Source organism: Scyliorhinus torazame, chromosome 9, assembly GCF_047496885.1.
Source record: "Scyliorhinus torazame isolate Kashiwa2021f chromosome 9, sScyTor2.1, whole genome shotgun sequence".
Lineage (NCBI taxonomy): Eukaryota > Metazoa > Chordata > Chondrichthyes > Carcharhiniformes > Scyliorhinidae > Scyliorhinus > Scyliorhinus torazame.
Genome location: NC_092715.1, coordinates 55243221 through 55265435, shown reverse-complemented (window position 1 = coordinate 55265435; position 22215 = coordinate 55243221). Strand labels below are relative to the sequence as shown.

Genomic DNA, 22215 nt, shown 5'->3' with positions numbered 1-22215 from the left:
ATTCAAGAGTTAAAAAAATGTTTTTGGGAGTTATTTTTCTGTCACTAAGAAAAGTCCTTTTTTAGCCCATAAATAATAATCTAAATTATACAGTCAACTGCAAAACAAACTGGCCATTTTAACCGTTCCAAGTATTAGCTTAGCTCAATCAGTAACCTTTTCACCCGAGTTTGGAGGTTAGAGTTTCATGCACCACTCCAGGGAACAAACTTAGCAAGTCTTGCATCATTGTGGAGGACGAGTGCTGTGGTTCAGACATTAAACGGAGGTGACATTGTAGGTCCAGATAAAAGATTCCATGGCCTAATTGAAGAGCAGTAATGTGTTCCCACACTCTCCTGGTCATCAGTACTCTCTCAACCAACACTCAAAAAAAAACCCAGACAAGCATCTATCTCATTAATCTTTGCAAGACCTTACCGTGCATAATATAGTTGGTGCATTGGCCCAAGTAACTCACTACTTTCCTGAATGAGTTTCACTGGATGCAGACCACTTTGGAATGTCCTTGAAATGAAAATCGCTTATTGTCACAAGTAGGCTTCAAATGAAGTTACTGTGAAAAGCCCCTAGTCGCCACATTCCGGCGCCTGTTCAGGGAGGCTGGTACGGGAATTAAACCGTGCTGCTGGCCTGCCTTGGTCTGCTTTCAAAGCCAGCGATTTAGCCCGAGACATGGTACGGCACAATATGATGTCCGGTACTTTTTTTCTCCTCCAAAGAAACAAGTTTCTTTCAACATAACTGCCCAAATGTTATTCTCAATAAATAAAAAAAATTTGAAAAGTTAATCCTACAAGTTTAAATTTTTTCAGCTATCATCTTTCCTACATATCACTACAGTCATAACAGATGAATCTAATTGGGACAAAAGTCAGAACTGAATAAGTAGCTTTATTCAAAATGATGGCCAACAGAAAGGAACCAGTCCCTAAAACCGCCTGGTTTCACGCAGTAATTACCTGGCATTGCAGCACTCCAAAAAGGTATTGTGAAACCAAAGGACAACTAATAATTACCACCACAATACAACGTAAGGCAAAACTCGAGAATGCAGTTGTAAGCCACGGAGGTGGTTTCCACGTAAAGAGTACATTTCAACAGAAGACTTACCAGGCAAACCGCTTGGAGAATAATGGGCCCTTTGCCAACCAAACTCGGGAAACGTCATACCGATGAAATAAGATTATAATTCCAGGCTTATTTCCTGACTAAGGACCAGGAGTTGCCACTGTAAACATTCTCTTATATTTTAGTAAACAAACCACCAGTGATGCTGTCCTGTTATTGAGATACATCCATTTAAAAAATGTGCACAGATTTAACTGCTAATGGATAACAACAGCATTTAGAATGTAGCAACATCCCAGCATAAGTGTCTCCTGAGCTGTTCCATGAAGCGCTCAGCAAATCATCGTGTGGGAGGATTTTATGCCAAGTACACTCACATTTATCATTTGATTTTACAGATTTATATAGCAATGTTTAAATATACACCATTAAGTGGATTGTTTTCTTTCTGAAACATCAGACATGTTACTGGAGATTGGTCCACACAAATAGTTAACTGCACAGTTAGCAATTCTGCAACAGGAACTTAACTTTCAGCTTTGATCAATTGGTTGGGAAAAATCTGAGAGCCACTTCGCCGAAGTTGCACACAACTAATTAATTGCAAAGAATAAAATATAGAAAAAAGAGAAAAGGGGTGAATGAATGTATACAGATAAACATTACATTCATGCAAATGGTTTTTACACCCCCTTTGACCTTACACTAGAAAGCTTTGCATCCAAGGCAAATTCAAAACAAAGTTCCTTGAAAATAGCAGTGTTTACTGATCTCAACTTCCTGAGATGCACACAACCAGTATAACTGCTTTTAATTTCAGATACATACTTGCAGAAGCCATGCAGATGTTGGAACAACCAGATCAGTCAGTCAGTCATTATAGCTCGCATTACGGGCAAAAGACTATGCTTTAAACAAGCATAACCTCTTAAGCTCCATACTTTTAATTTAACACTTCACATCTCCTGTGGGAATTTTCTTTGCAGTTCTCTACAGAATCATTGACTATTTCACAACATCAACCAATTTGGCTCACTTAAAACTCTCAAATTTATCAACATATCTGTATTGTCATCCCCAGGGCAATGCCCATAAAGTACTTAAAATAAAATCCTTGGGGGTATGAAACTAGATTGGTCAGTGCTGTCCTTTTTAATTCATGACTGTTCTAGATCACCGTTTTTCAAACTTTTTTCCTGGGACCCACTTTTACCAACCGGCTGACCTTTGCGACCCACGCCAGCCGACCTTAGTGACAAAGGATCTTTGTTTACCTTTAATGTGACAGGTCAGCCGGCTTGTAACTCACTTGCTTGGTCATTCAATTTTCGTTCATTTGGAGTACCCAATTCTATTTTTTTCTCCAATTAAGAGGCAATTTAGCACGGCCAATTCACCTATCCTGCACATCTTTTTGGGCTGTGGGGGTATGAGACACGCAGCAATGGGGAGAATGTGCAAACTCCACATGACCAGTGACCCGGAGCTGGTGGGATTGAACTCGGGTCTTAGGCGCGGTGAGGCAGCAGTGCTAACCACTGCATCGCCATCCCGCCCTGCTTTGTCATTCAATGTTGTATTTCTGCTCAGGACTTCAGCTGATGATTTAAGTTCTCGCTGCATCCTTTGAAGAAAATAGAGAGGTTTGACCTCAAACCCGCTATGCTTGGTCTTCAAATGCCTTTGTAGGTTTTTAAACTCTTATTTGTCAGTACTTCATGGCATATAACACATGGGCTTTGCATCCCAATTTGCATTGGCAGAATTAATAAAGCCACACCTCAATAAATCATCTTTATACTGCTTGGTTTCCAATTTCAGCTTATTAATGGGATGTTCATCAGGGGTCGTGGAGCTCACAGCAACACTGCTTTGTCCTGCTGTGGACTCTCCCGTGAAGCTCTCCCCAGCACATTCAGTTGAGATCCTGGCCCTCTCTTCCTTATTACAAAATGATCTATCTTCAGTTCTTCACAGTCTTGTTGCTTGCTAGCACCTACAAAATGGAGGAATCTCTCCATGATTTTTTGCCCAAAGCACATACCGCATGACGCCAGTTTATGTGCCAGGCGTATGACTGCCACTTCTAGTAGCAAGACTATGCCTTTTTAAAAATAGAAACCCGAGAGTGCAGGAGACCAGTCGGCCCATCCGTCTGCATTGGCCTCTGAAAGAGCACCCTTTCTGGACCCAATTTCCCACCCTATCCCCGTAACCCCATCTTGGGGCAATTCAGCATGGCCAATTCACCTAGCCTGCACCTTAATCTTTGGACTGTGGGAGGAAACGGGAGCATCCGGGAGGAAACCCACGCAGACAAGGAGAGAATGTGCAAACTCCACACAGACCATCACCCGAGGTCAGAATGGAACCCGGGTCCCTGGCACCGTGATGCAGCAGTACTACCCACTGTGCCACCGTGCTGCCCAGGAGTTCACACCAGCACTGCTGCCTTTGGCCCTGGGACAGCGCGCTAGCATCAGGAGATGATGATACTGGGAAAGTGCACTGACATCAGGAGATGGCAGTCTGCCCGGTGGGCACCGGGCCTGCGCACTGCCAAATCCGCCTGAGGGGGTACATGCGCGCGGCAGCCGGCATTCTCAACCTAAAAGCCGGTTGAGGCCGGCATTTTTAAAAGCCGGTAGTGGCCATTGGGCTTCTCCCGCGATCGGGAATGCTGCGACCGATCACTCCATGACCCACCCCCAGAGTTTAAAAAACCCTGTTCTCGATCATTTCATTTAGGATTGCGAGGGGCAGCGGCGCGAGGCAGAGAAAGCAAGCAGAATTGTAAATAATATTTTTCCTTCAAAGAATCACATACCATCTGCCGCTACAACTGATATTTTCCAATTTGACATTGACATCTGAATAAACCCCACCCCCATCTCCCTTGCCACCTCAGTCTCATATATGGACTGCAGAATAAATGGACTTGATGAGCCATTGCCTTTTCTCATTCCAGATTTTTTCGTATTTTGATTTCACAGGAACCTGGGCTCTGCGCCTTGCAATGTGCAATACTGGCCATTTTAAAGCACCAAGAGATCCTGCTTGTTCTGCAAGCACATTTCTGAAAATATTTTCGCAATTACGTTTAGCCATAAGCATGAAATCATCTTTTCATTCCTTCTCGCCACCCACCCCATCTCTAAAACCTAAATTAGTAGGAAATAAATTGAGAGACGCTAGATATTCTACTCGACATAGCTATATATTAATTTCCAATTTATAAAACCAGTATACCAATGATTAATGGACATAATTTATATTTTTCTGTGGAGTCATCCAGATCTTTCAATCGATAATGGCTTCAAAATTCTCACACCTTCATATTGTTTAAATTTATTTTGCACACTTTCACAATAAATAATGCACCATGATTAAGTTTGTACTGCGGTATAGATTACACTGAGCAGCTTGTCGACGTACTGAACACTAAGACGAGGAGGGAAGGAAGAGTGAAACCAAAAAAAACTGAAGATGCAATAGAGTGAAATACATTCAAATTTTAGGTTGTGGTATGTGGGAAGTGGGTCAACACATTATGAATACTGTTCTGCAGCTTTGTCCTTAACCTCTTCAAAGCCATATCCAATCAGAGTCCAAGATTTATTTTCACTCATAACAGTTATGAATCACAAATGAAAAGCAGTTCCCATCAATCGCGAGTGCAGCGAACTGCCCCAAATCTCTTCTTTAAATTAACCATTTCTGTTTTGCCACTTGTGCCATGTAAATTCGAAGTATAAAAATAAAATCAACTTTATATTGGAAGATGGGCAGCACGTTAGCATTGTGGTTAGCACAATTGCTTCACAGCTCCAGGGTCCCAGGTTCGATTCCCGGCTTGGGTCAAAGTCTGTGTGGAGTCTGCACATTCTCCCAGTGTGTGCGTGGGTTTCCTCCGGGTGCTCCGGTTTCCTCCCACAGTCCACAGATGTGCAGGTTAGGTGGATTGGCCATGCTAAATTACCCTTAAGTGTCCAAAATTGCCTTTAGTGTTGGGTGGGGTTACTGGGTTGTGGGGATAGGGTGGAAGTGTGGGCTTGGATAGGGTGCTCTTTCAAAAGAGCCAGTGCAGACTCGATGGGCCGAATGGCCTCCTTCGGCACTGTAAATTCTATGGTTCTATGATATTAGAAGTACATTGAGAATTCCAAAAAAAAAAAAAAAAAAAAGAGGGTTTTGGTTTGCAAAATGTGCAAGCTTCAAAAGATAAGTCAGATCACAGTCTTCAAATGCTCGATGCCTCAGAGAACTAATAATTTTAGTTATCATAAAGGCAGCCAGTTAACTGCACTTCATCTCAGAAATTCCCACAAACCACATGGGGATGCAGTGGTGTGGTGGTGTTGTCTCTCGATTGTAATCCAGAGACCTGGGCTAATTCTCTGGGGACTTGTGCTCTATTGCCACCATGGCAGATAGTGAAATTTGAATTCAACAAAATCCTGGAATTAAAAATCTAATAATGACCATCAAATCGTTTTCGATTATCGTAAAAGCCTATCTGGTTTACCAATGTCCTTTAGGGAAAGAAATATTTTTTTCAATAAATTTAGAGTATCCAATTATGTTTTTTCCAATTAAGGGGCTAAATTGCCCCTTAGCTTGGCCAATCCACCTGCCCTTCACATCTTTTGGGTTGTGGGGATGAGATCCCACGCAGACACAGGGAGAATGTGCAAACTCCACATGGACAGTGACCCAGGGCCAGGATCAAACCTGGGACCTCGGTGCCGTGAGGCATTAGTGATAACCACTGCGCCACATGCTGGCCTCACTTCTCATTTCTAATCTGTGTGTATGTTGTGTTATATTATTTTCTTCTCATGTTTCAATAACTAATAAACTCACTTTTTCTTTAACTCAAGAAAGCCTGGTGTAATTACCTAGACAGTTGAGCCTGGCGCTGCATTGGTGCTGTGTGGCACCGGACTGGTTATGCTCTTTGCCTCTTGCGAGTTGGGCTGGCACCAAGCTATGAGCAACTCTTGAACTCTTGCAAGGGATGTTCAAATCGTTAAGCTCCACAACTACTTTATAATGGTATAATTATAATTTATATTGCTTCTGCATATGAAAACTAAACAGCAACATAAAGGAATTTCAATTCCAAGCAATTGCAGACTAATCAAAATCTGGACCAAATAAATCAGTGACTATGCTACAATATATTAAAACATTGCTGTAAGTTGATGTCCATAAAATGCAAGCCCTATTTGCAGCATTGGAACCAATATACTATTGCTACCATGCTTTAAGTTTGTTCAGTTTTTCAAACATTACTGATGTTGCCTCTTCAGCAACGCAACTCCCAATAGCATGCAAGAGTCTCCCGCAAATCATTTGATCAAATGGCTTGATAGTTAAGTCACCACAACAAATGCATCTTCATCTCAATGCTGACAGACAAAAGTCATTGCTTAACATGGTCAAGAGCACAGCAGTATTAAGCAAATTCACTTAAAAGCTTTCATAATAGACAATTCTAATGAGAAGTACAGTCTGATTATCCATTACTACAAAAGACCATGATATTTGAAGCCAAAGCAGTAAGCGATAGGTCAAGCTAGACTATGTGGGGGGTGGGGGGAGAGAGAGAGAGACACAGAGAGAGGGAGAGCGCGAGAGAAAGAGAGAGAGTGAGTGAGTAGTGGAAAATTATTCTTCAGAAAAACCCAAGTTCAATGGTTAAGTGGACAGGTGAAAGCTACAGTCCAGGAAGAACCAATAAACAGGCATGCCAAGGACAATTCATTGGTTTGCTGACATATTGTGCCATTACGTGGTAAGACTTCTAATATAAAGAATCCATATTGTTCCTGTGAGTTCATTTTAAAATTAGGCAAGTGGTCACACAAAAGCTTTTAAAAGGGACACTGCCTGCCACTTGACATTTCATTCACCAACTGTAGCTTCAATTTCTACAAATGGGCACCCAAAGTGGCAATTTAAAACCAACTACAATTCTCCGTGGCCTTTAGCCCGACAGCAATTAAATCAATAGCTTGTGAAACAGAACTCAAAGTATTTACAATATCTTCGGTAGTTTCCTCTTGTGTGTGTGTGTGTGTGGGGGGGGGGTTCTTGTACTCGGGGTCACTTTCAAAATAAGGGGCCACCCATTTGAAAGGAGATGAGGCGAAGTTGTTTCACTCAGAGGGTTGTGTCTCGGACATACAAACATACGAAACAGGAGAAGTACCTCATTCAGCCGCTCGAGCCTGCTCCGCCATTCAATAAAAACATGCCGTTCAATTTGTATCGAGTTCCACATTACCCAGATAAACCCCAATAACCTTTGTTTCCGTTGCCCAGCAAGAATCTACCTACCTCCACTTTAAAAAATTATGTCCACTTCCATTGGCTTCTTGAAGCAGAGTTCCAAAATCGCACAACCCTCAAAGAAAATAATTTACGTTTGGAACTCTCTTCCTGAAAATGTGGTGGAAGCAGTCTTTGAATATTTTTAAAGCAGAGGTGGATGGATTCTTGGTAAACAAGGGGATGATAGTTATCAGTGAGAGACGAAATGCAGATTTGAGATTACCATCAGATCAGCCATGAGCTTATTAATGGTGGAGCAGGCTCCGGGGACTGAATGTTCTACTCCTGCTCCTTGTTTGTAGGTTTGTAACATCTTGTTACTGCTGTTCTTCCGAATAAAGCACTATGTCTCACAGGCTAACAGTTTGTTTGAAAGTAGTTCATACCATCGATATACCACACAGTTTAGTCTCCTTCCTAAATGCCCTATTTAAGTCTGACGAGAAAATGATTTTTCTAGGTCTTTCAAAGACAGCCCCACACGAGAACCAACTGGGACACTGAACAATAAAATTCAAATGGGGCAGCACGGTGGCACAGTGGTTAGTACTGCTTCCTCACAGCACCAGGGACCCGGATTAGATTCCGGCCTTGGGTGACTTTGTGTGTGGAGTTTGCACATTCACCCAGTGTCTGTGTGGGGGTTTTCCGGGTGCTCCGGTTTCCTCACAGTCCAACGATGTGAAGGTTAGGTAGATTGGCCGTTCTACATGTCTTGTTACAAGTATCATATGTGGTAGTTATCTTATGGTATCAATAATATAGGAAACAGGACTTCCGGTTGCGGCTATGCCTAGGTAGGTCGCACGTTCGGCAGCTCCTGCCGGGAACGGATTTTTGGGCTCTTCAGAGGGGCCCCAACGGCAATTGTGCGACGGCGTCCAGTGTGAGAAGGTGACAGCAAGGTCCCCCCGACATTATATGGATTGGACCAGTAGTGGAGCAGTTAAAAAAAGTGATCCTGGTGCAGCAAAAAGTGCGCGAGAGGAAAAGCAAGATGGCGACGGGTGGAGACCAAGCAGCATGGGCGCAGTGGTCGCAGGAGCAGCAGGTGTTTCTTAAACGCTGCTTTGAGGAGCTGAGGACAGAAATGCTGGCGCCAGTGAAGGCAGCGATTGAGAAGCTTGTGGAGACCCAGAAGGCCCAAAGGGGCGGCGATCAGAGAGGTGCGGCAAAAAGCCTCAGAGCCAAATTTGTTGCACCATGATTGGTTCTGCTAGACAGAGGAGGAGTAAATGTGTGGGAACGCAATAGTTATACTGGATTAAATTGTAAGGGACATAGATAGACATTTGTGTAGCTACAAACAAGACTCCAGGAAGGTATGTTGCCTTCCTGATGCTAGGGTTAAGGATGTCTCAGAGTGGTTACAGAACGTTCTGAAGGGGAGGGTGAACAGCCAGTGGTCGTGGTACCCATTGGTACAAACAACATGGGTAAAAAAAGGATGAGGTTCTAAAAGCAGAATATAGGGAGTTAGGAAGCCAATTGAAAAGCAGGACCTCAAAGGTAGATTTGATTTGATTTATTATTGTCACATGTATTAGTATACAGTGAAAAGTATTGTTTCTTGCATGCTGTACAAACAATGCATACAGTGCATAGGGAGGGAAGGAGAGTTTGCAGAATATAATGTTACAGTTATAGCACGGTGTAGAGAAAAGATCAACTTAATATGAGGTAGGTCCATTCAAAGGTCTGATGGCAATAAAGAAGCTGTTCTTGAGTCAGTTGGTACGTGACCTCAAACCTTTGTATCTTTTCCCTGACGGAAGAAGGTGGAAGAGAGTATGTCCGGGGTGTGTGGGGTCCTTAATTATGCTGGCTGCCTTTCTGAGGCAGCAGGAATTATAAATAGAGTCAATGGATGGGAGGCTGGTTTGCATGATGGACTGGGCTACATTCATGACTTTTTGTAGTTTCCTGCAGTCTTGGGCAGAGCAGGCACCATACTAAGCTGTGATACAACCAGAAAGAATGCTTTCTATTGTGCATCTGTAGAGGTTGGTGAGGGTTGTTGCTGACATGCCAAATTTCCTTAGTCTTCTAAGTAGTCGTTGGTGGGCTTTCTTAACTATAGTGTCAGCATGGGGGGGGACCAGGACCGGTCGTTGGTGATCTGTACACCTAAAAACTTGAAGCTCTCGACCCTTTCTACTTCGTTCCCATTGATGTAGACAGCGGCATGTTCTCCACTACGTTTCCTGAAGTCGATGACAATCTCCTTTGTCTTGTTGACATTGAGGGAGAGATTATTGTTGCACCAGTTCACCAGATTCTCTATCTCATTCCTGTACTGCCTCGCCATTGTTTGAAATCCGACCCACTACGGTGGTGTCATCAGCAAACTTGAAAATCGAGTTGGAGGAGAATTTGGCCACACAGACATAGGTGTGTAAGGAGTATAGTAGGGGGCTGAGGACACAGCCTTGTGGGGCACCGGTGTTGAGGATGATCGTGGAGGAGGTGTTGTTGCCTATCTTTACTGATTGTGGCCTGTGGGTTAGAAAGTTCAGGATCCAGTCGCAGAGGGAGGAGCTGAGGCCAAGGCCACGGAGTTTGGAGATGAGCTTCGTAGGAATGATGATGTTGAAGGCTGAGCTGTAGTCGATAAATAGGGGTCTGACATAGGTGTCTTTGTTATCTAGGTGTTCCAGAGTAGAGTGCAGGGCCATGGAGATGGCGTCTGCTGTGGACCTGTTGCAGCGGCAGGCAAACTGTAGTGGATCAAGGCAATCCGGGAGACTAGAGTTGATTTGTGCCATGACTAACCTTTCGAAGCAGTTCATGATGATCGATGTCAGAGCCACTGGACGAAAGTCATTAATGCACGCTGCTTGGCTTTTCTTTGGTACAGGGATGATGGTCGTCTTCTTGAAGCAGATAGGGACTTCAGATTGTTGTAAAGAGGGGTTGAAGATGTCTGCGAATACCCCCGCCAGCTGATCTGCGCAAGACCAGAGTGCTCGGCCGGGTACCCCACCCGGGCCAGTGGCTTTCCGAGGGCTGACCTTTGAGAAGGCTGCTCCGACATCTGCAATGGTAATCTCAGATACAAGTTCATCCGCGGTTTCTGGGGTGGAGGACTCGCTCTCACGGACCTCTTGCTCAAAGCGTGCATAGAATGCGTTGAGCTCATCAGGGGGGGGTGCATTGGAGCCGGCAATTTTACATGCCTTCACCTTGTAGCCCGTTATGTCTTGCAGACCTTGCCCAGATGGCGGGAGTCATGGTAGTGATCTCAGGATTACTACCAGTGCTTACTACTCAGAACTGAAATGGCAGGATATATCAGATGAACTCGTGGCTGAAGAGATGGTGCAAGGGGAAGGATTTCAGATTTCTGGGACTGGTTCAGGGAAAGGTGGGACCAGTACTAACTGGATAGCTTACACCAGAGCAGGACTGGGCCTGATATCCTCGGGGGAGTATTTGCTAGAATGTTTGGGGTGGGTTTAAACTAAAATGGGAGGTGAATGTGGACCCATGCAAGGAGTCAGAGGGGTAACATGGACAAGAACAAAAGACAGAAAGGGGAATGGGAAAAGTGATAGGCAGAGATATCAAGGGGCAGAATCAAATAGAGGCATAGTGAAAAATAATGGGAACGGGACAATGAATTTTAAAAAGACAAGCTTAAAGGTTTTGTGCCTTATGCGCAAAGCATTCGCAATAAAGTGGATTAATTAATCGCGAAAATAGATGTAAATGGGTATCCTTAGGGGCTGGTTTAGCACACTGGGCTAAATCGCTGGCTTTTAAAGCCTCCCTGAACTGGCTCCAGAATGTGGTGACTGGGGGCTTTTCACAGTAACTTCATTGAAGCCTACTCGTGACAATAAGCGATTTTCATTTCATACTATAGTCAGAATTACACCAACAGGCAAAGAACATTAGTGATGGCTGCATATATACATCCAACCTGTAGTGGTGATATTAAACAGAAAAATAGAGACGCATGCTATAAAGGATCATCATAGTTATGGGAGACTTTGATCTGCATAATTAGCAACAATACTGTAGAGGAAGCATTTGTGGAGTGTATACGGGATGGTTTTCTGGACCAATACGTTGAGGAACCAACTAGAGAGCAAGCCGTCCTAGACAGAGTACTGAATAATGAGAAAGGAGTAATTATGCGAGGCCTCTTGGGGATGAGCGTCCATAATCAAGGTGGAGCGTGACGTAATTGTTGCTGAAATTGGGATCCTGAATGTAAATAAAGGAAACTATGTTGGCATGAGGCATGAGTTGGCTATGACGGATTGGGGAACATTACTTAAAGGGATGACTGTGAATAGGCAATGGCAAAAATTCAAAAGGCACATGGGTGAATCGCAACAATTGTTCATTCTTGCCTGGCACACAAATAAGACAGGAACGGTGGCTAAATCATGGTTCACAAGGGAAATTATAGAGATAGCATTAGATCCAAGGAAGGGGCACACAAATTGGCCAGAAAAAGTAGCAGACCTGAGGATTGGGAGCAGTTTACAATTCAGCAAAGGAGGACAAAGGGATTGATTAAGATGGAGGGGGGAAGAGAGAGAGAGAGAGAGAGTAGGAGAGAAAGAGTCCGAACTTGCAGGGAGCATAAAAACTGACTGTAAAAGCTTCTATACATATGTGAAGAGAAAACGATTGCTGAAGACAAATGTAGTTTTCTTACAGTCACAAACAGGGGAATTTATAATGGGGAACAAAGAAACGGCTGACCAAATAAATACAAACTTTGGTTAAGTCTTCACAAAGGAGGATACAAATAAGGTACCAGAAACGTTGGGGAACAAAGGGTTTAGTGAGAGAAAAACTGAAGAAAATCAGTCAGTAGAGAAAAGCTGAAAGCAGGTAATACAGAAGGCTCGTACTCGTTGGAGTTTAGAAGGATGAGAGGGGATCTTATTGAAACGTTCAAGATACTGCGAGGCCTAGATAGAGTGGACGTGGAGAAGATGTTTCCACTTGTAGGAAAAACTAGAACCAGAGGACACCATCTCAGATTAAAGAGACGATCCTTTAAAACAGAGATGAGGAGGAATCTCTTCAGCCAGAGGGTGGTGAATCTCTGGAACTCTTTGCCGCAGAAGGCTGTGGAGGCCAATTCACCGAGTGTCTTTAAGACAGAGATAGATAGGTTCTTGATTAATAGGGGGGGGGGTCAGGGGTTATGGGGAGGAGGCAGGAGAATGGGGATGAGAAAATATCGGCCATGATTGAATGGCGGAGCAGACTCGATGGGCCAAGTGGCCTAATTCTGCTCCTATGTCTTATGGTCTAAGGCAAATGGTATGTTGACCTTCATAGAATCTGCAGTGCAGAAGGAGACCATTCAGTCCATCGAGTCTGCATCAACCCTTAGAAAGAGCACCCTCCTTAAGCACATGCCTCCACCCTATCTACATAACCCAGTAACCCTGCCTAACCTTTTGGACACTATGGGCTAATCCACCGGACCAGCACATCTTTAGCAAGAGGATTGAAGTATAGGAGCAGGGATGTCTTGCTGCAATAATAGAGTCCTGGTGAGTCCGCACCTGGAATACTGTGAGCAATTTTGGTCTCTTTATCGGAGGAAGGATGTTCTTGCTATAGAGGGAGTGCAGCAAAGGTTTAGCAGACTGATTCCTGGGACATCTAGACTGACTTATGAGGCGAGATCGAGTCGGTTAGGATTATATTCGCTGGAGTTTCGAAGAAAAAGGTGGGGATTTAATAGAAACCTATAAAATGCTAACAGGATTAGACGAGGTAGATGCAGGATGTTCCCGATGGTGGGAGAGTCCAGAACCAGGGGTCAAAGTTTAAGGATATGGGGTAAACCATTTCGGACTGAGATATGCAGAAATTCCTTCACCCAGAGAGTGGTGAGCCTGTGGCATTCACTACCACAGCAAGCAGTTGAGGCCAAAACATCTAGGTTTTCAAGGAGTTAGCCACATCTCTTGAGGCTAAAGGGATCAAAGGAAATGTGGGGGAAAGCGAGAACCAGTTACCGAGTTGGATGATCAGCAATGAAGGGCCGGATGATCTACTCCTGTTCCTATTTTCTATATTTTTATGTTTCTATGGACTGTATTCTGATTGTGGTCACATGCCTGTCAAAGTTTTTTGTGTTTCATTTTGAAAGGCCTGCGCTCTTGTTACAAGTGAGTCCATGACAGTTAACAGTCACCTTAACTATTGAAAGGAAATGGTTCATGGGGGTGACCTCTATTTCTTCATTGCATGCTTTTTTAAAAAAAAACTTTAGAACCCAGCAATTTTTAACTACTAAACTGGGCTAGATGCAGTTTAACAGACAACCCATACCAACAGCCAAATTAATTCTCTGCTCGTGAACATCAATCATTCACCATATTTTGAACTGGTCTTGAAATTGACAAATTGTAGCAAATAATTCATTCAATTCATTTAAAAGAAGCAACTTCTGAGCATTAGTTGAAGTGAGTCAATCGAAGAGGTTTTTGAACACAGCCACATTTGTTAAAACAAAGCTGTTTGCAGTTTTTCCAATGTCCCCGAAGTAAAAGCAGGACACGTATCGAAACAACATTTTAGTAAATGGATTCAAACCTCCATGAGGAGCTATGGCAAAATCTCTGCAAAGAAAAGGGTACTTAGAAGTCGGAGCTTGACTTCCCTATGTCACCCTACAAATGGTCTTGGAGGTTTAGCCTAGCACGAGAGTGTAGCTACATCATATACCCTCGACCAGCAGAATTATCCTGTTGCTGATTTTCTCCTTGGTTCAATTGCTGTTTTATTACCTTTGCTCTTGAGTCGCCAGGTATCTTTATGATACCGCCACGAGGTTCAAGTTCGAGTAATGATCAATAACCCAATACACCGATTAGTAAGATTTAAATCAAAGCACATTTATTATACACAGTAATCGCTACTCATGCACAAATTCTACGGCTAAGCTACTTCTACAACTAACAGGCCTATACTTAACTTTGGACTGGCCCACCAGGTCAGGGGAACAAATGGCCTTTCGTTCGGGTTCTGAGCCTGCGGGATTCGAAATTGGTACGGATTGGTAGCTAGGAGCGCCTATCTCGTAGCGAGCGTTGAATTAAGACTTGCGTCAATCGACGATCACTGCACCGGTCACGGTCAATGTTGGTTTGTGTTGCTGGGTGACCCGGGCAGGAAGAAGAGATGGAGAGCGATTTGAACTTGGGGCTCAAGTCTTATAGTCCCCAGAGGCTTCCCGCCTTTCGGGGCGGACCCTGTACCTGGTCCCAAGTGATTGGACTTTGTCCCAATCGCTTGGTTCGATTTTCTCCAATACTGGAGCGGTTCCCTGATCGATGGGCGGTCTTGAGGTGCTCGTTCACCTCCTTGGTGTTGGCTCCTGCTGGCGCTGAGGAGTTTGGCTTTGCTTTGTGTGTCCAAAATGTTACTTATTGTTCCCGGGGATTGCTCATCAGTACGCAGATGGCTGCTACTTTGTTATGCTGATGGCCGCTGGTATCAATGTTGTCTGGCCTTTGCAGAGGTAAATACACAGCAAACCTGCAGCTGCTGGTTTCTGTCTTGTTGGCTGACTTTCCCCATCAGCCTTTGCCGTTCGCCATTTTAAAATCGGGAGTTGGCCAATTTAGGTGGCTACAATCCTCTGCAATCGAGCACTGGGCTTTAGGAGGGACGCGCCCAGAGCGGTGAGGGAAGGGAGGATACCTGCCTCCCCAACCAGATCAGCAGAATCAACCCAGCGATCAATGAGGTGACAGATTTTGCAGCCAAATCACCCTCACACCCAGAAATCAATTTAATATTTGGTCCCCAGGCAGGGAACGTATCAGATAATAAACTGATAAGAACAGAAACTACACTTGATCTTAGCCAAAAGGCTGCAAGTGTTAAAACAAACCAGCAAATTACTACGGATGCTGGAATCCAAATCAAAAATAGAAAATACTGGACAATTGCAGCAGGTCTGACAGCATCTGCGGAGGGAGAAGGGAGCCAACATAGAGTCTGGATGACTCTTTGTCAAAGTTCCCGTCCCTCTCCGCAGATGCGGTCAGACCTGCTGCAATTGTCCAGTATTTTCTGCTTTAAAACAAACCAGCAATTGAGCTATCTAATTTTATCAAGTGGTATCCAAATAAACTTCAGCAATCACTAAATCATTCCTGCTGTGAGGAGTGTGTGGTATCAATTAACTTTTTTCCAAAGTAAACAAGAGGACCAATCACTAACGAAATATCAAGCCATTAAGCTGTTTTGTTACATTCAATAAAAACACACCTTACAAAAATCAATTATTTAGAATAGAACTTTAAATACCACTATCATGGCAATATCTGGCCTGCTTTACAGAAATGCTTACGCTAAATACGCATACATAAAAAAGTGGATGGAGTTCCTTACAATAATATTGTTGTTCAAACCATATATCACACACTTCCCAGTAGTAAAACAGGGCTCAAGAAATATACAAACATGTGTAAACAAATATATGCAGAAAATGTACACGCATGTACTACACATGATTTTTAAAAAGCATTTTGAATGCAACAGCATCAAACTACATGCAAAACCAGACTCAAATTATGCACACCCTTCCATTTGAAACCTGACCCATTTTCAATTGGCACTCAGTTGATGAGATATCAAGTTTACTCATCCATCACTTGATTCTACCTAAAAGAATCCAGTCATAAGCATATATTTCCCCTTGTTAACTACAGAAATTAAATGCATCCAAGGAATAGCAGAAAATAAAGAGGAAAAGGAAGTGAGGAACTTAAACCATTCACTATCACAGAATCCCTACAATGCAGGAGGACATTCGGCCCATGAGATCTGCAACAATCCATGTCCCAACCTATTCCTGCAACCCCCTAACCTAACCGTCACATCTCTGGACACTAAAGGGCAATTTAGCATGGCCAATCCATCTACCCCGTACATCTGTGGGAGGAAACCGGAGAACCCGGAGGAAACCCACGCAGACACGGGGAGAATGTACAAACTTCACACAGTGATCCAAGGCCGGAATTGAACCCAGGTCCCTGGTGTTGTGAAGCAGCAGTGCTAACTACTCTGCTACCGTGTCGCTCTATCATTAGATAGTAAAATGTACTGGGAAACGGATAGGATTAAAGGGTGACAAGTCCCAGAGGTCTGATGGCCTGCATTCTAGAGTCTTAAAAATCGTGTAACCTTCCAAAATTCCTGAAATTCTGGAAAGGTCCCAGCTTATTGGAAAACCACAAGGGCAATGTCTCTATTCAAAAGAGAAACAGAGAGCAGAAAACTGTAGGCCAGTTATCTCAACATGTTCATTAGGAAAATGCTGGAATTCATTATGGAAAGGTAATAGTAACGGGGCATTTCGAAAGTCACATCACAATCAAAGCAGAGTCAATGTGCTATTATGAAAGGGAAATTGGGTTTGGTAAATTCACCAGAGTTCTTGAAGGAGAAGTTAACATGATGGGCAAAAGGGAATTGTGTATTTGAATTTCCAAACGCTATTTAATAAGGTGCAACACAAAAGGTTAATACGTAAAAGCACATGGTGCTGGGGGTGGTAATATATATTAGCGTGGAAAGAGGATTGGCTAACTAATAGGAAAGAAGAGAGTCAGGATAAATGGGTAATTTTCAAGTTGATAAAATGTACCTTGGAGTGCCACAAGGATCAATGCTGGGCCTCAACTATTTACAATCTCAACTTGGATGAAGGGACTAAGTATGTTGTCCATCACCAGCAAATCTGGCTAAAGATAAGTAGAAAACAAACTGCAAGTTGGACACAAAAAAAGTCTGCTACAGAAGGTTACTGCCAAGTATCTCGGACACTTGGGTAGACTAAGTGAGTGGGCAAAACTTGATTGTTCACTTTGGTGGGAAGAATAGAAAAACAGAATATTATTTAAATGCGTGGCTCTAGAATGCTGCAGTAAGAGGGATCTGGGTGTCCTTGTTCACAAATCACAAAACATGTTAACATGCAGGTACAGCAAGTAATTGGGAAAGCAAATGAAATGTTTCACAGGGATGGGGGGAGAAATAGTGAAATCTTGCTACAACTGCACAGTGCATTGATGAGATCACACCAGGACTACTAGGAACAGTTTTAATGTCCTTATTTAAGGAGGGATATACTTGATTTGCAGGCAGTTGAACATAGAACATACAGTGCAGAAGGAGGCCATTCGGCCCATCGAGTCTGCACCAACCCACTTAAGCCCTCACTTCCACCACATTCCCATAACCCAATAACCCCTCCTAACCTTTTTTGGACACTTAAGGGTAATTTAGCCAATCCACCTAACCTGTACGTCTTTGGACTGTGGGAGGAAACTGGAGCACCCGGAGGAAACCCACGCAGACACGGGGAGAACGTGCAGACTCCGCGGGGAATTGAACCTGGGACCCTGGCGCTGTGAAGCCACAGTGGTATCCACTTGTGCTACCGTGCTGCCCACGAAGAGATGGTCCACAAAGCTAATTCTTGGAATAAAGGGGTTACCTCATGAGGAATGGTTGGTTGTATATTCATTGGAGTTCAGAACAATGAGAGGTGATCGAGGGGCCAAGTAGCCTACTCCTGCTCCATTTGAGGGGGCTTGCCGACTGAAATAGTGTTTAGTCAATTTTAGTTTGTAATTGTAGAAGTCTTAAAACTTTAAATCTTGTGTGATCCTTTCAGTTAGCACTGGAAGTTCCAATTCACAGTCTTGACTCTACAAGCCTTGATTCTACAAAGATTCTAACAAGTGAACATGCTCTTCTTCTACCATTGTGTACAATCATGGTTGTCTTTCTGCCTCAACTCCAATTTCCTACTCCTGTCAATTGATTGCCTGAGATGCCAAACATTTGTCTATTATATCTCATACTCAAATATACTCAATGATGCAACATCGACAGCCCTCGGGGTAGAGAATTTCAAAGTTTTACAGCAGTGGATGAAGGATTTTCTCTTTATCTCAGTCCTAATATCAGCCCCTTATCCGGAGACTAATACCACCCCCCCCGATCGACATTCCCCAGCCAGCAGAATCAACCTCCCATATCTACTTTGACAAACACTGCTTCAAGGCAAGGGTAAAAAATGGGAAAATTATTAAAAGAATTGTTAATAATGGCAACAGATTTAGCAACAAGGAACTAGATATTGGCAGATGAAAATTTACTTTGGATAACATACATTAAGTGAGGGTTTGGACAAGTTAGAATTATAAAAAGTTCAAGAGGTCAGTGCCCAAAATGAAGTCTTGGTCTGAGAGGGGGACATACAATTCAAGTGAGGAAAGAGCAGAGACGAGGCAATTCCTGAGGCAAGCATTATGATCAACACGTGGCCAGCCAGTCACCGAGACATGGAGTCACGGATGGTGCCGAAGTGTGGAGTTTGGCAGTATTTAGAAAATGAGTCAATACCTATGGGTAACATAATTGAGGAACAGCTTTAGTTTTAAAAGGGACCAAAGTTTGAGCATTGGTCACTTACAAGGTGGCAAGCCAACTTTAAGCAGTGCACAGCAGGTTGCAATGGAAGATTCAAAAGTGGGCTAAAGCTAGAACAATGCTATAGGAAAGACAGCAGAGGAAAGTGGAAAAGCCAATCAACTTGAATATCTTGGAGACGATAGGGAGGGACAATGCACTGCTATCACAGTCATGAAAAGTTCATGACTCGGACCAAGGAATCTTTGTTGCTTTGGGCAAGCCAGAAACATACATATTAAACAAGAAGGGAAAAAAAGAGGGAAGTATGGAGTTAGGTGGCAATGGTATGCGAGATCTGGGGGCTTGAAAATTAGCATATGCACCACATGAATGGACAATAGCTTTGACCATTGTAACAATAGGCTTTATGTATTGTGAGTATGCAAAGTTGCACACTTGCCTTATTATTTTGAAGACTAAATGTGTTCTCTTAAAACATTAAAAAGAAACACAGAAACAGAATTCCTACAGTGCAGAAGGAGGCCATTCGTTCCATCAAGTCTACACCGACCCTCCGAATGAACGCCCTACCTAGGCCCACTCCCCCATCCTATCCCTGTAACTCCACCTAACTTGCACATCTTTTGACACCAAGCGACAATTGACACTAAGCGACAATATTTTTTAACATGGTCAATCCACCTAACCTGCACATCTTTGGATAGTAGGAGAATACCTGAGCACCAGGAGGAAACCCACGTAGACACGGGGAGAACATGCAAACTCCATACAGACAACGACCCACAGCTAGAATTGAACCCCGGGTCGATATACCTGTAATGCAGTAGTGATAACCACTGTGCCACCATGCCGCCCCTCTGCTTTTATCCAACAGCTCCCCCCCCTGCCCAGAGGTTCTTACACTCAGTTATACTCCATAAAGTGCCAAGACCAAACAGAGAAAAGCTGACTCATCATATGCAGATTAGTGTTTAACTCCAGATCTATACTTCACTTTTACATCACTGTGAAGCAGGAGCCAGGCACTCAGCAAAGCAGAAGTGACAGTGTAACTGCATCCTAACACAACTGTTTTGCTTGATTTCTTTATCACGATGTCAGTGCACCAATTAAAGCATAAACAGAGCAACTTAACAAACCAGCAGGAACACAAATGATTTAACCTGTCATCTAAGAATAACACCCAATAGTGAATGTTAACAAGCATCTGAGCTCCACAGTCTAAAAATAGTGTGCTGACATCTCTTCGCAAGTTCCATAAACACACGACATTCACTCCAAAAAACAATCTGGAACAATTCATGACATTGCCAGAATTCTACAAAATAAATGAAAAGTGGCCAGATACAATCCATTGAATCACATCTTATTTACTGAAGTATTTCAATTTGTGGAGCAGAAAAAATATTAGATGCCCAGATTTATGACACCATCTGTTAGTAAACCACCTACACAGCCATAAATTGCTTCAGACGAGCCATGAGAAATAATTTCTCCCTTGTCTGCTGGGAACTAGCAGGTTGTGGAAGAAGGAAAGAGCAATTGTACCCAACGTACACTGGTTACATGGCATGTAACTAGTGTTTCTCCATTATACCATCGAATTTACAAGTGTGTTATGCACAGGCAAAAATGGCAAATTGTGCACATTCATAATTTAACAAGAAAAAATACCCTATTTACATTATGCAAATATTTCTCTTTCCTGTGAACCCATCTCACCCATCCCTGACCAACAAATCTCACCAAAAAGCTCTAAACACCAAAGTACTTGACCAATCACTAATTCAGCATAATAAAACAGTTTTGGTTTCAAATCTATGCACTGTCTATTCACTGAACAGAATCAGAAAAGCACACTGCTCGCACATGACTGTATGGGTCAGGATGGAATGTGCAATCATACTTCTGGTCAAGTGTCTGCATGTAATAAAATAATGTAATTTCATATAACTTAAGCTGAATATTAACTTGAATTAAATGATTCTGCATCTTGGCACAAAATCTTTGAAAATGGGAAAAATAATGAAGCAGTGCAGTTGGTCACGAATGGGAAGTCTTATAGCCGAGTGAATTTTGAGTACGTGGAGCTCCAAAATCTAATTGCTGTTCACAAGTTGTTACAATCAAAGGTTTAGTTGGGTCACTCCGACACAGAGTTAGCACAATGTTCTTTCCCATCTGGTAACTGGATTCAAATGTACCACACACTGACAAAATGAAAGCTTCCTCCTCTCTCCAGGACTTGCAAATGTCCTCATGAATTCAACTCGAAGTCACAATAGAAATACATAAAAGTCACAAAGGAAAACAAGTAGTTGGGGCCCAAACCATGCCCGTCAGGGTTTATGCACCAAATCGCTCTAATTTATTTTACACACCCTGTTCTCACACCCCTCCAACCATTATTCCAATCCAAACACCAATGCTGAATGCCAGGTTCTGTCTCAATCATTAATACACGAGTCTCACACGACTGTACATGAAGCTGTTTCTCCTGCTTTTAATTCTAACTCTTATAAATTTAATCTTGGCCCAGCCACTTATTCTTGACCTTCAGATCCTGGAAAAAAGCCAGCTTCTCTATCATTCCTATGACAGCCTCACCTAATTTTATACACCTCAATCAGACTGCCCTAGATTCTGCATTGTTCTAATGAAACAGAACATTTCAAGATTTCTTCAGATTGGTATTTCCTTCCGTCAGACAGGACACCAATGAATCTATTCTGTGCCTTCTCTAAGCTCCAACATTATCTTCGACACATTTAACAATAAAAGGATAGTATTGGATGTATTAGTCCAGTGTTTTTCAAACTTTTTTTTCTAGGGACCCATTTTTACCAACAGGCCAACCTTTGCGACCCACGCCACCCAAATTTCGCCAAACCACCATTTTCACTTACCTTTAATACGACGGGTGAGCCTGCTTGATCCTCACAATCTCACTTGCTTTGTCATTCAATGTTACATTTCTGTATGGGTTGTTCATCAGAATCGTGGAGCTCACACCAGCACTGCTTTGTCCTGCAGTGGACTCTCTTGCAAAGCTCTCTGCAGCAGATCCAGTTGTGAGATCATGGCCTGTTTGTGTCTCTCGTCGCCTCTTTCTTATTTTAAACTGTTCTTCACACAGTCCTGTTGCTTGCTTGCAGGTAGCTACAAAATGGAGGAAGATTGCCTCGGTAATTTTGCGGCTCGGGTTCGTGCCGTCAGTGTACTGGGCACGTGACCCGTTCTCTGCCGCCGTTCTGGCGGGAGGATTAATTGATTGAAAAATAATCTGCTCCTGGAAAAGCCCGCTGACGTACAGAGGAGCCCCACTGGACTCCAGGCCTATGCACTGCTACATCCGGGTGAGGGGGCTCGCATGCG

The 22215-nt window shown here is 43.2% G+C and overlaps 1 protein-coding gene and 1 pseudogene across 2 annotated transcripts in view; both read right to left on the bottom strand.

The window, feature by feature from the left end:
• erbin (erbb2 interacting protein) overlaps positions 1–22215 on the bottom strand; it is a 354311-nt gene that overhangs the window by 318843 nt on the left and 13253 nt on the right. The window lies entirely within an intron of this gene.
• On the bottom strand, positions 15111–15276 carry LOC140430147 (U2 spliceosomal RNA; annotated as a pseudogene).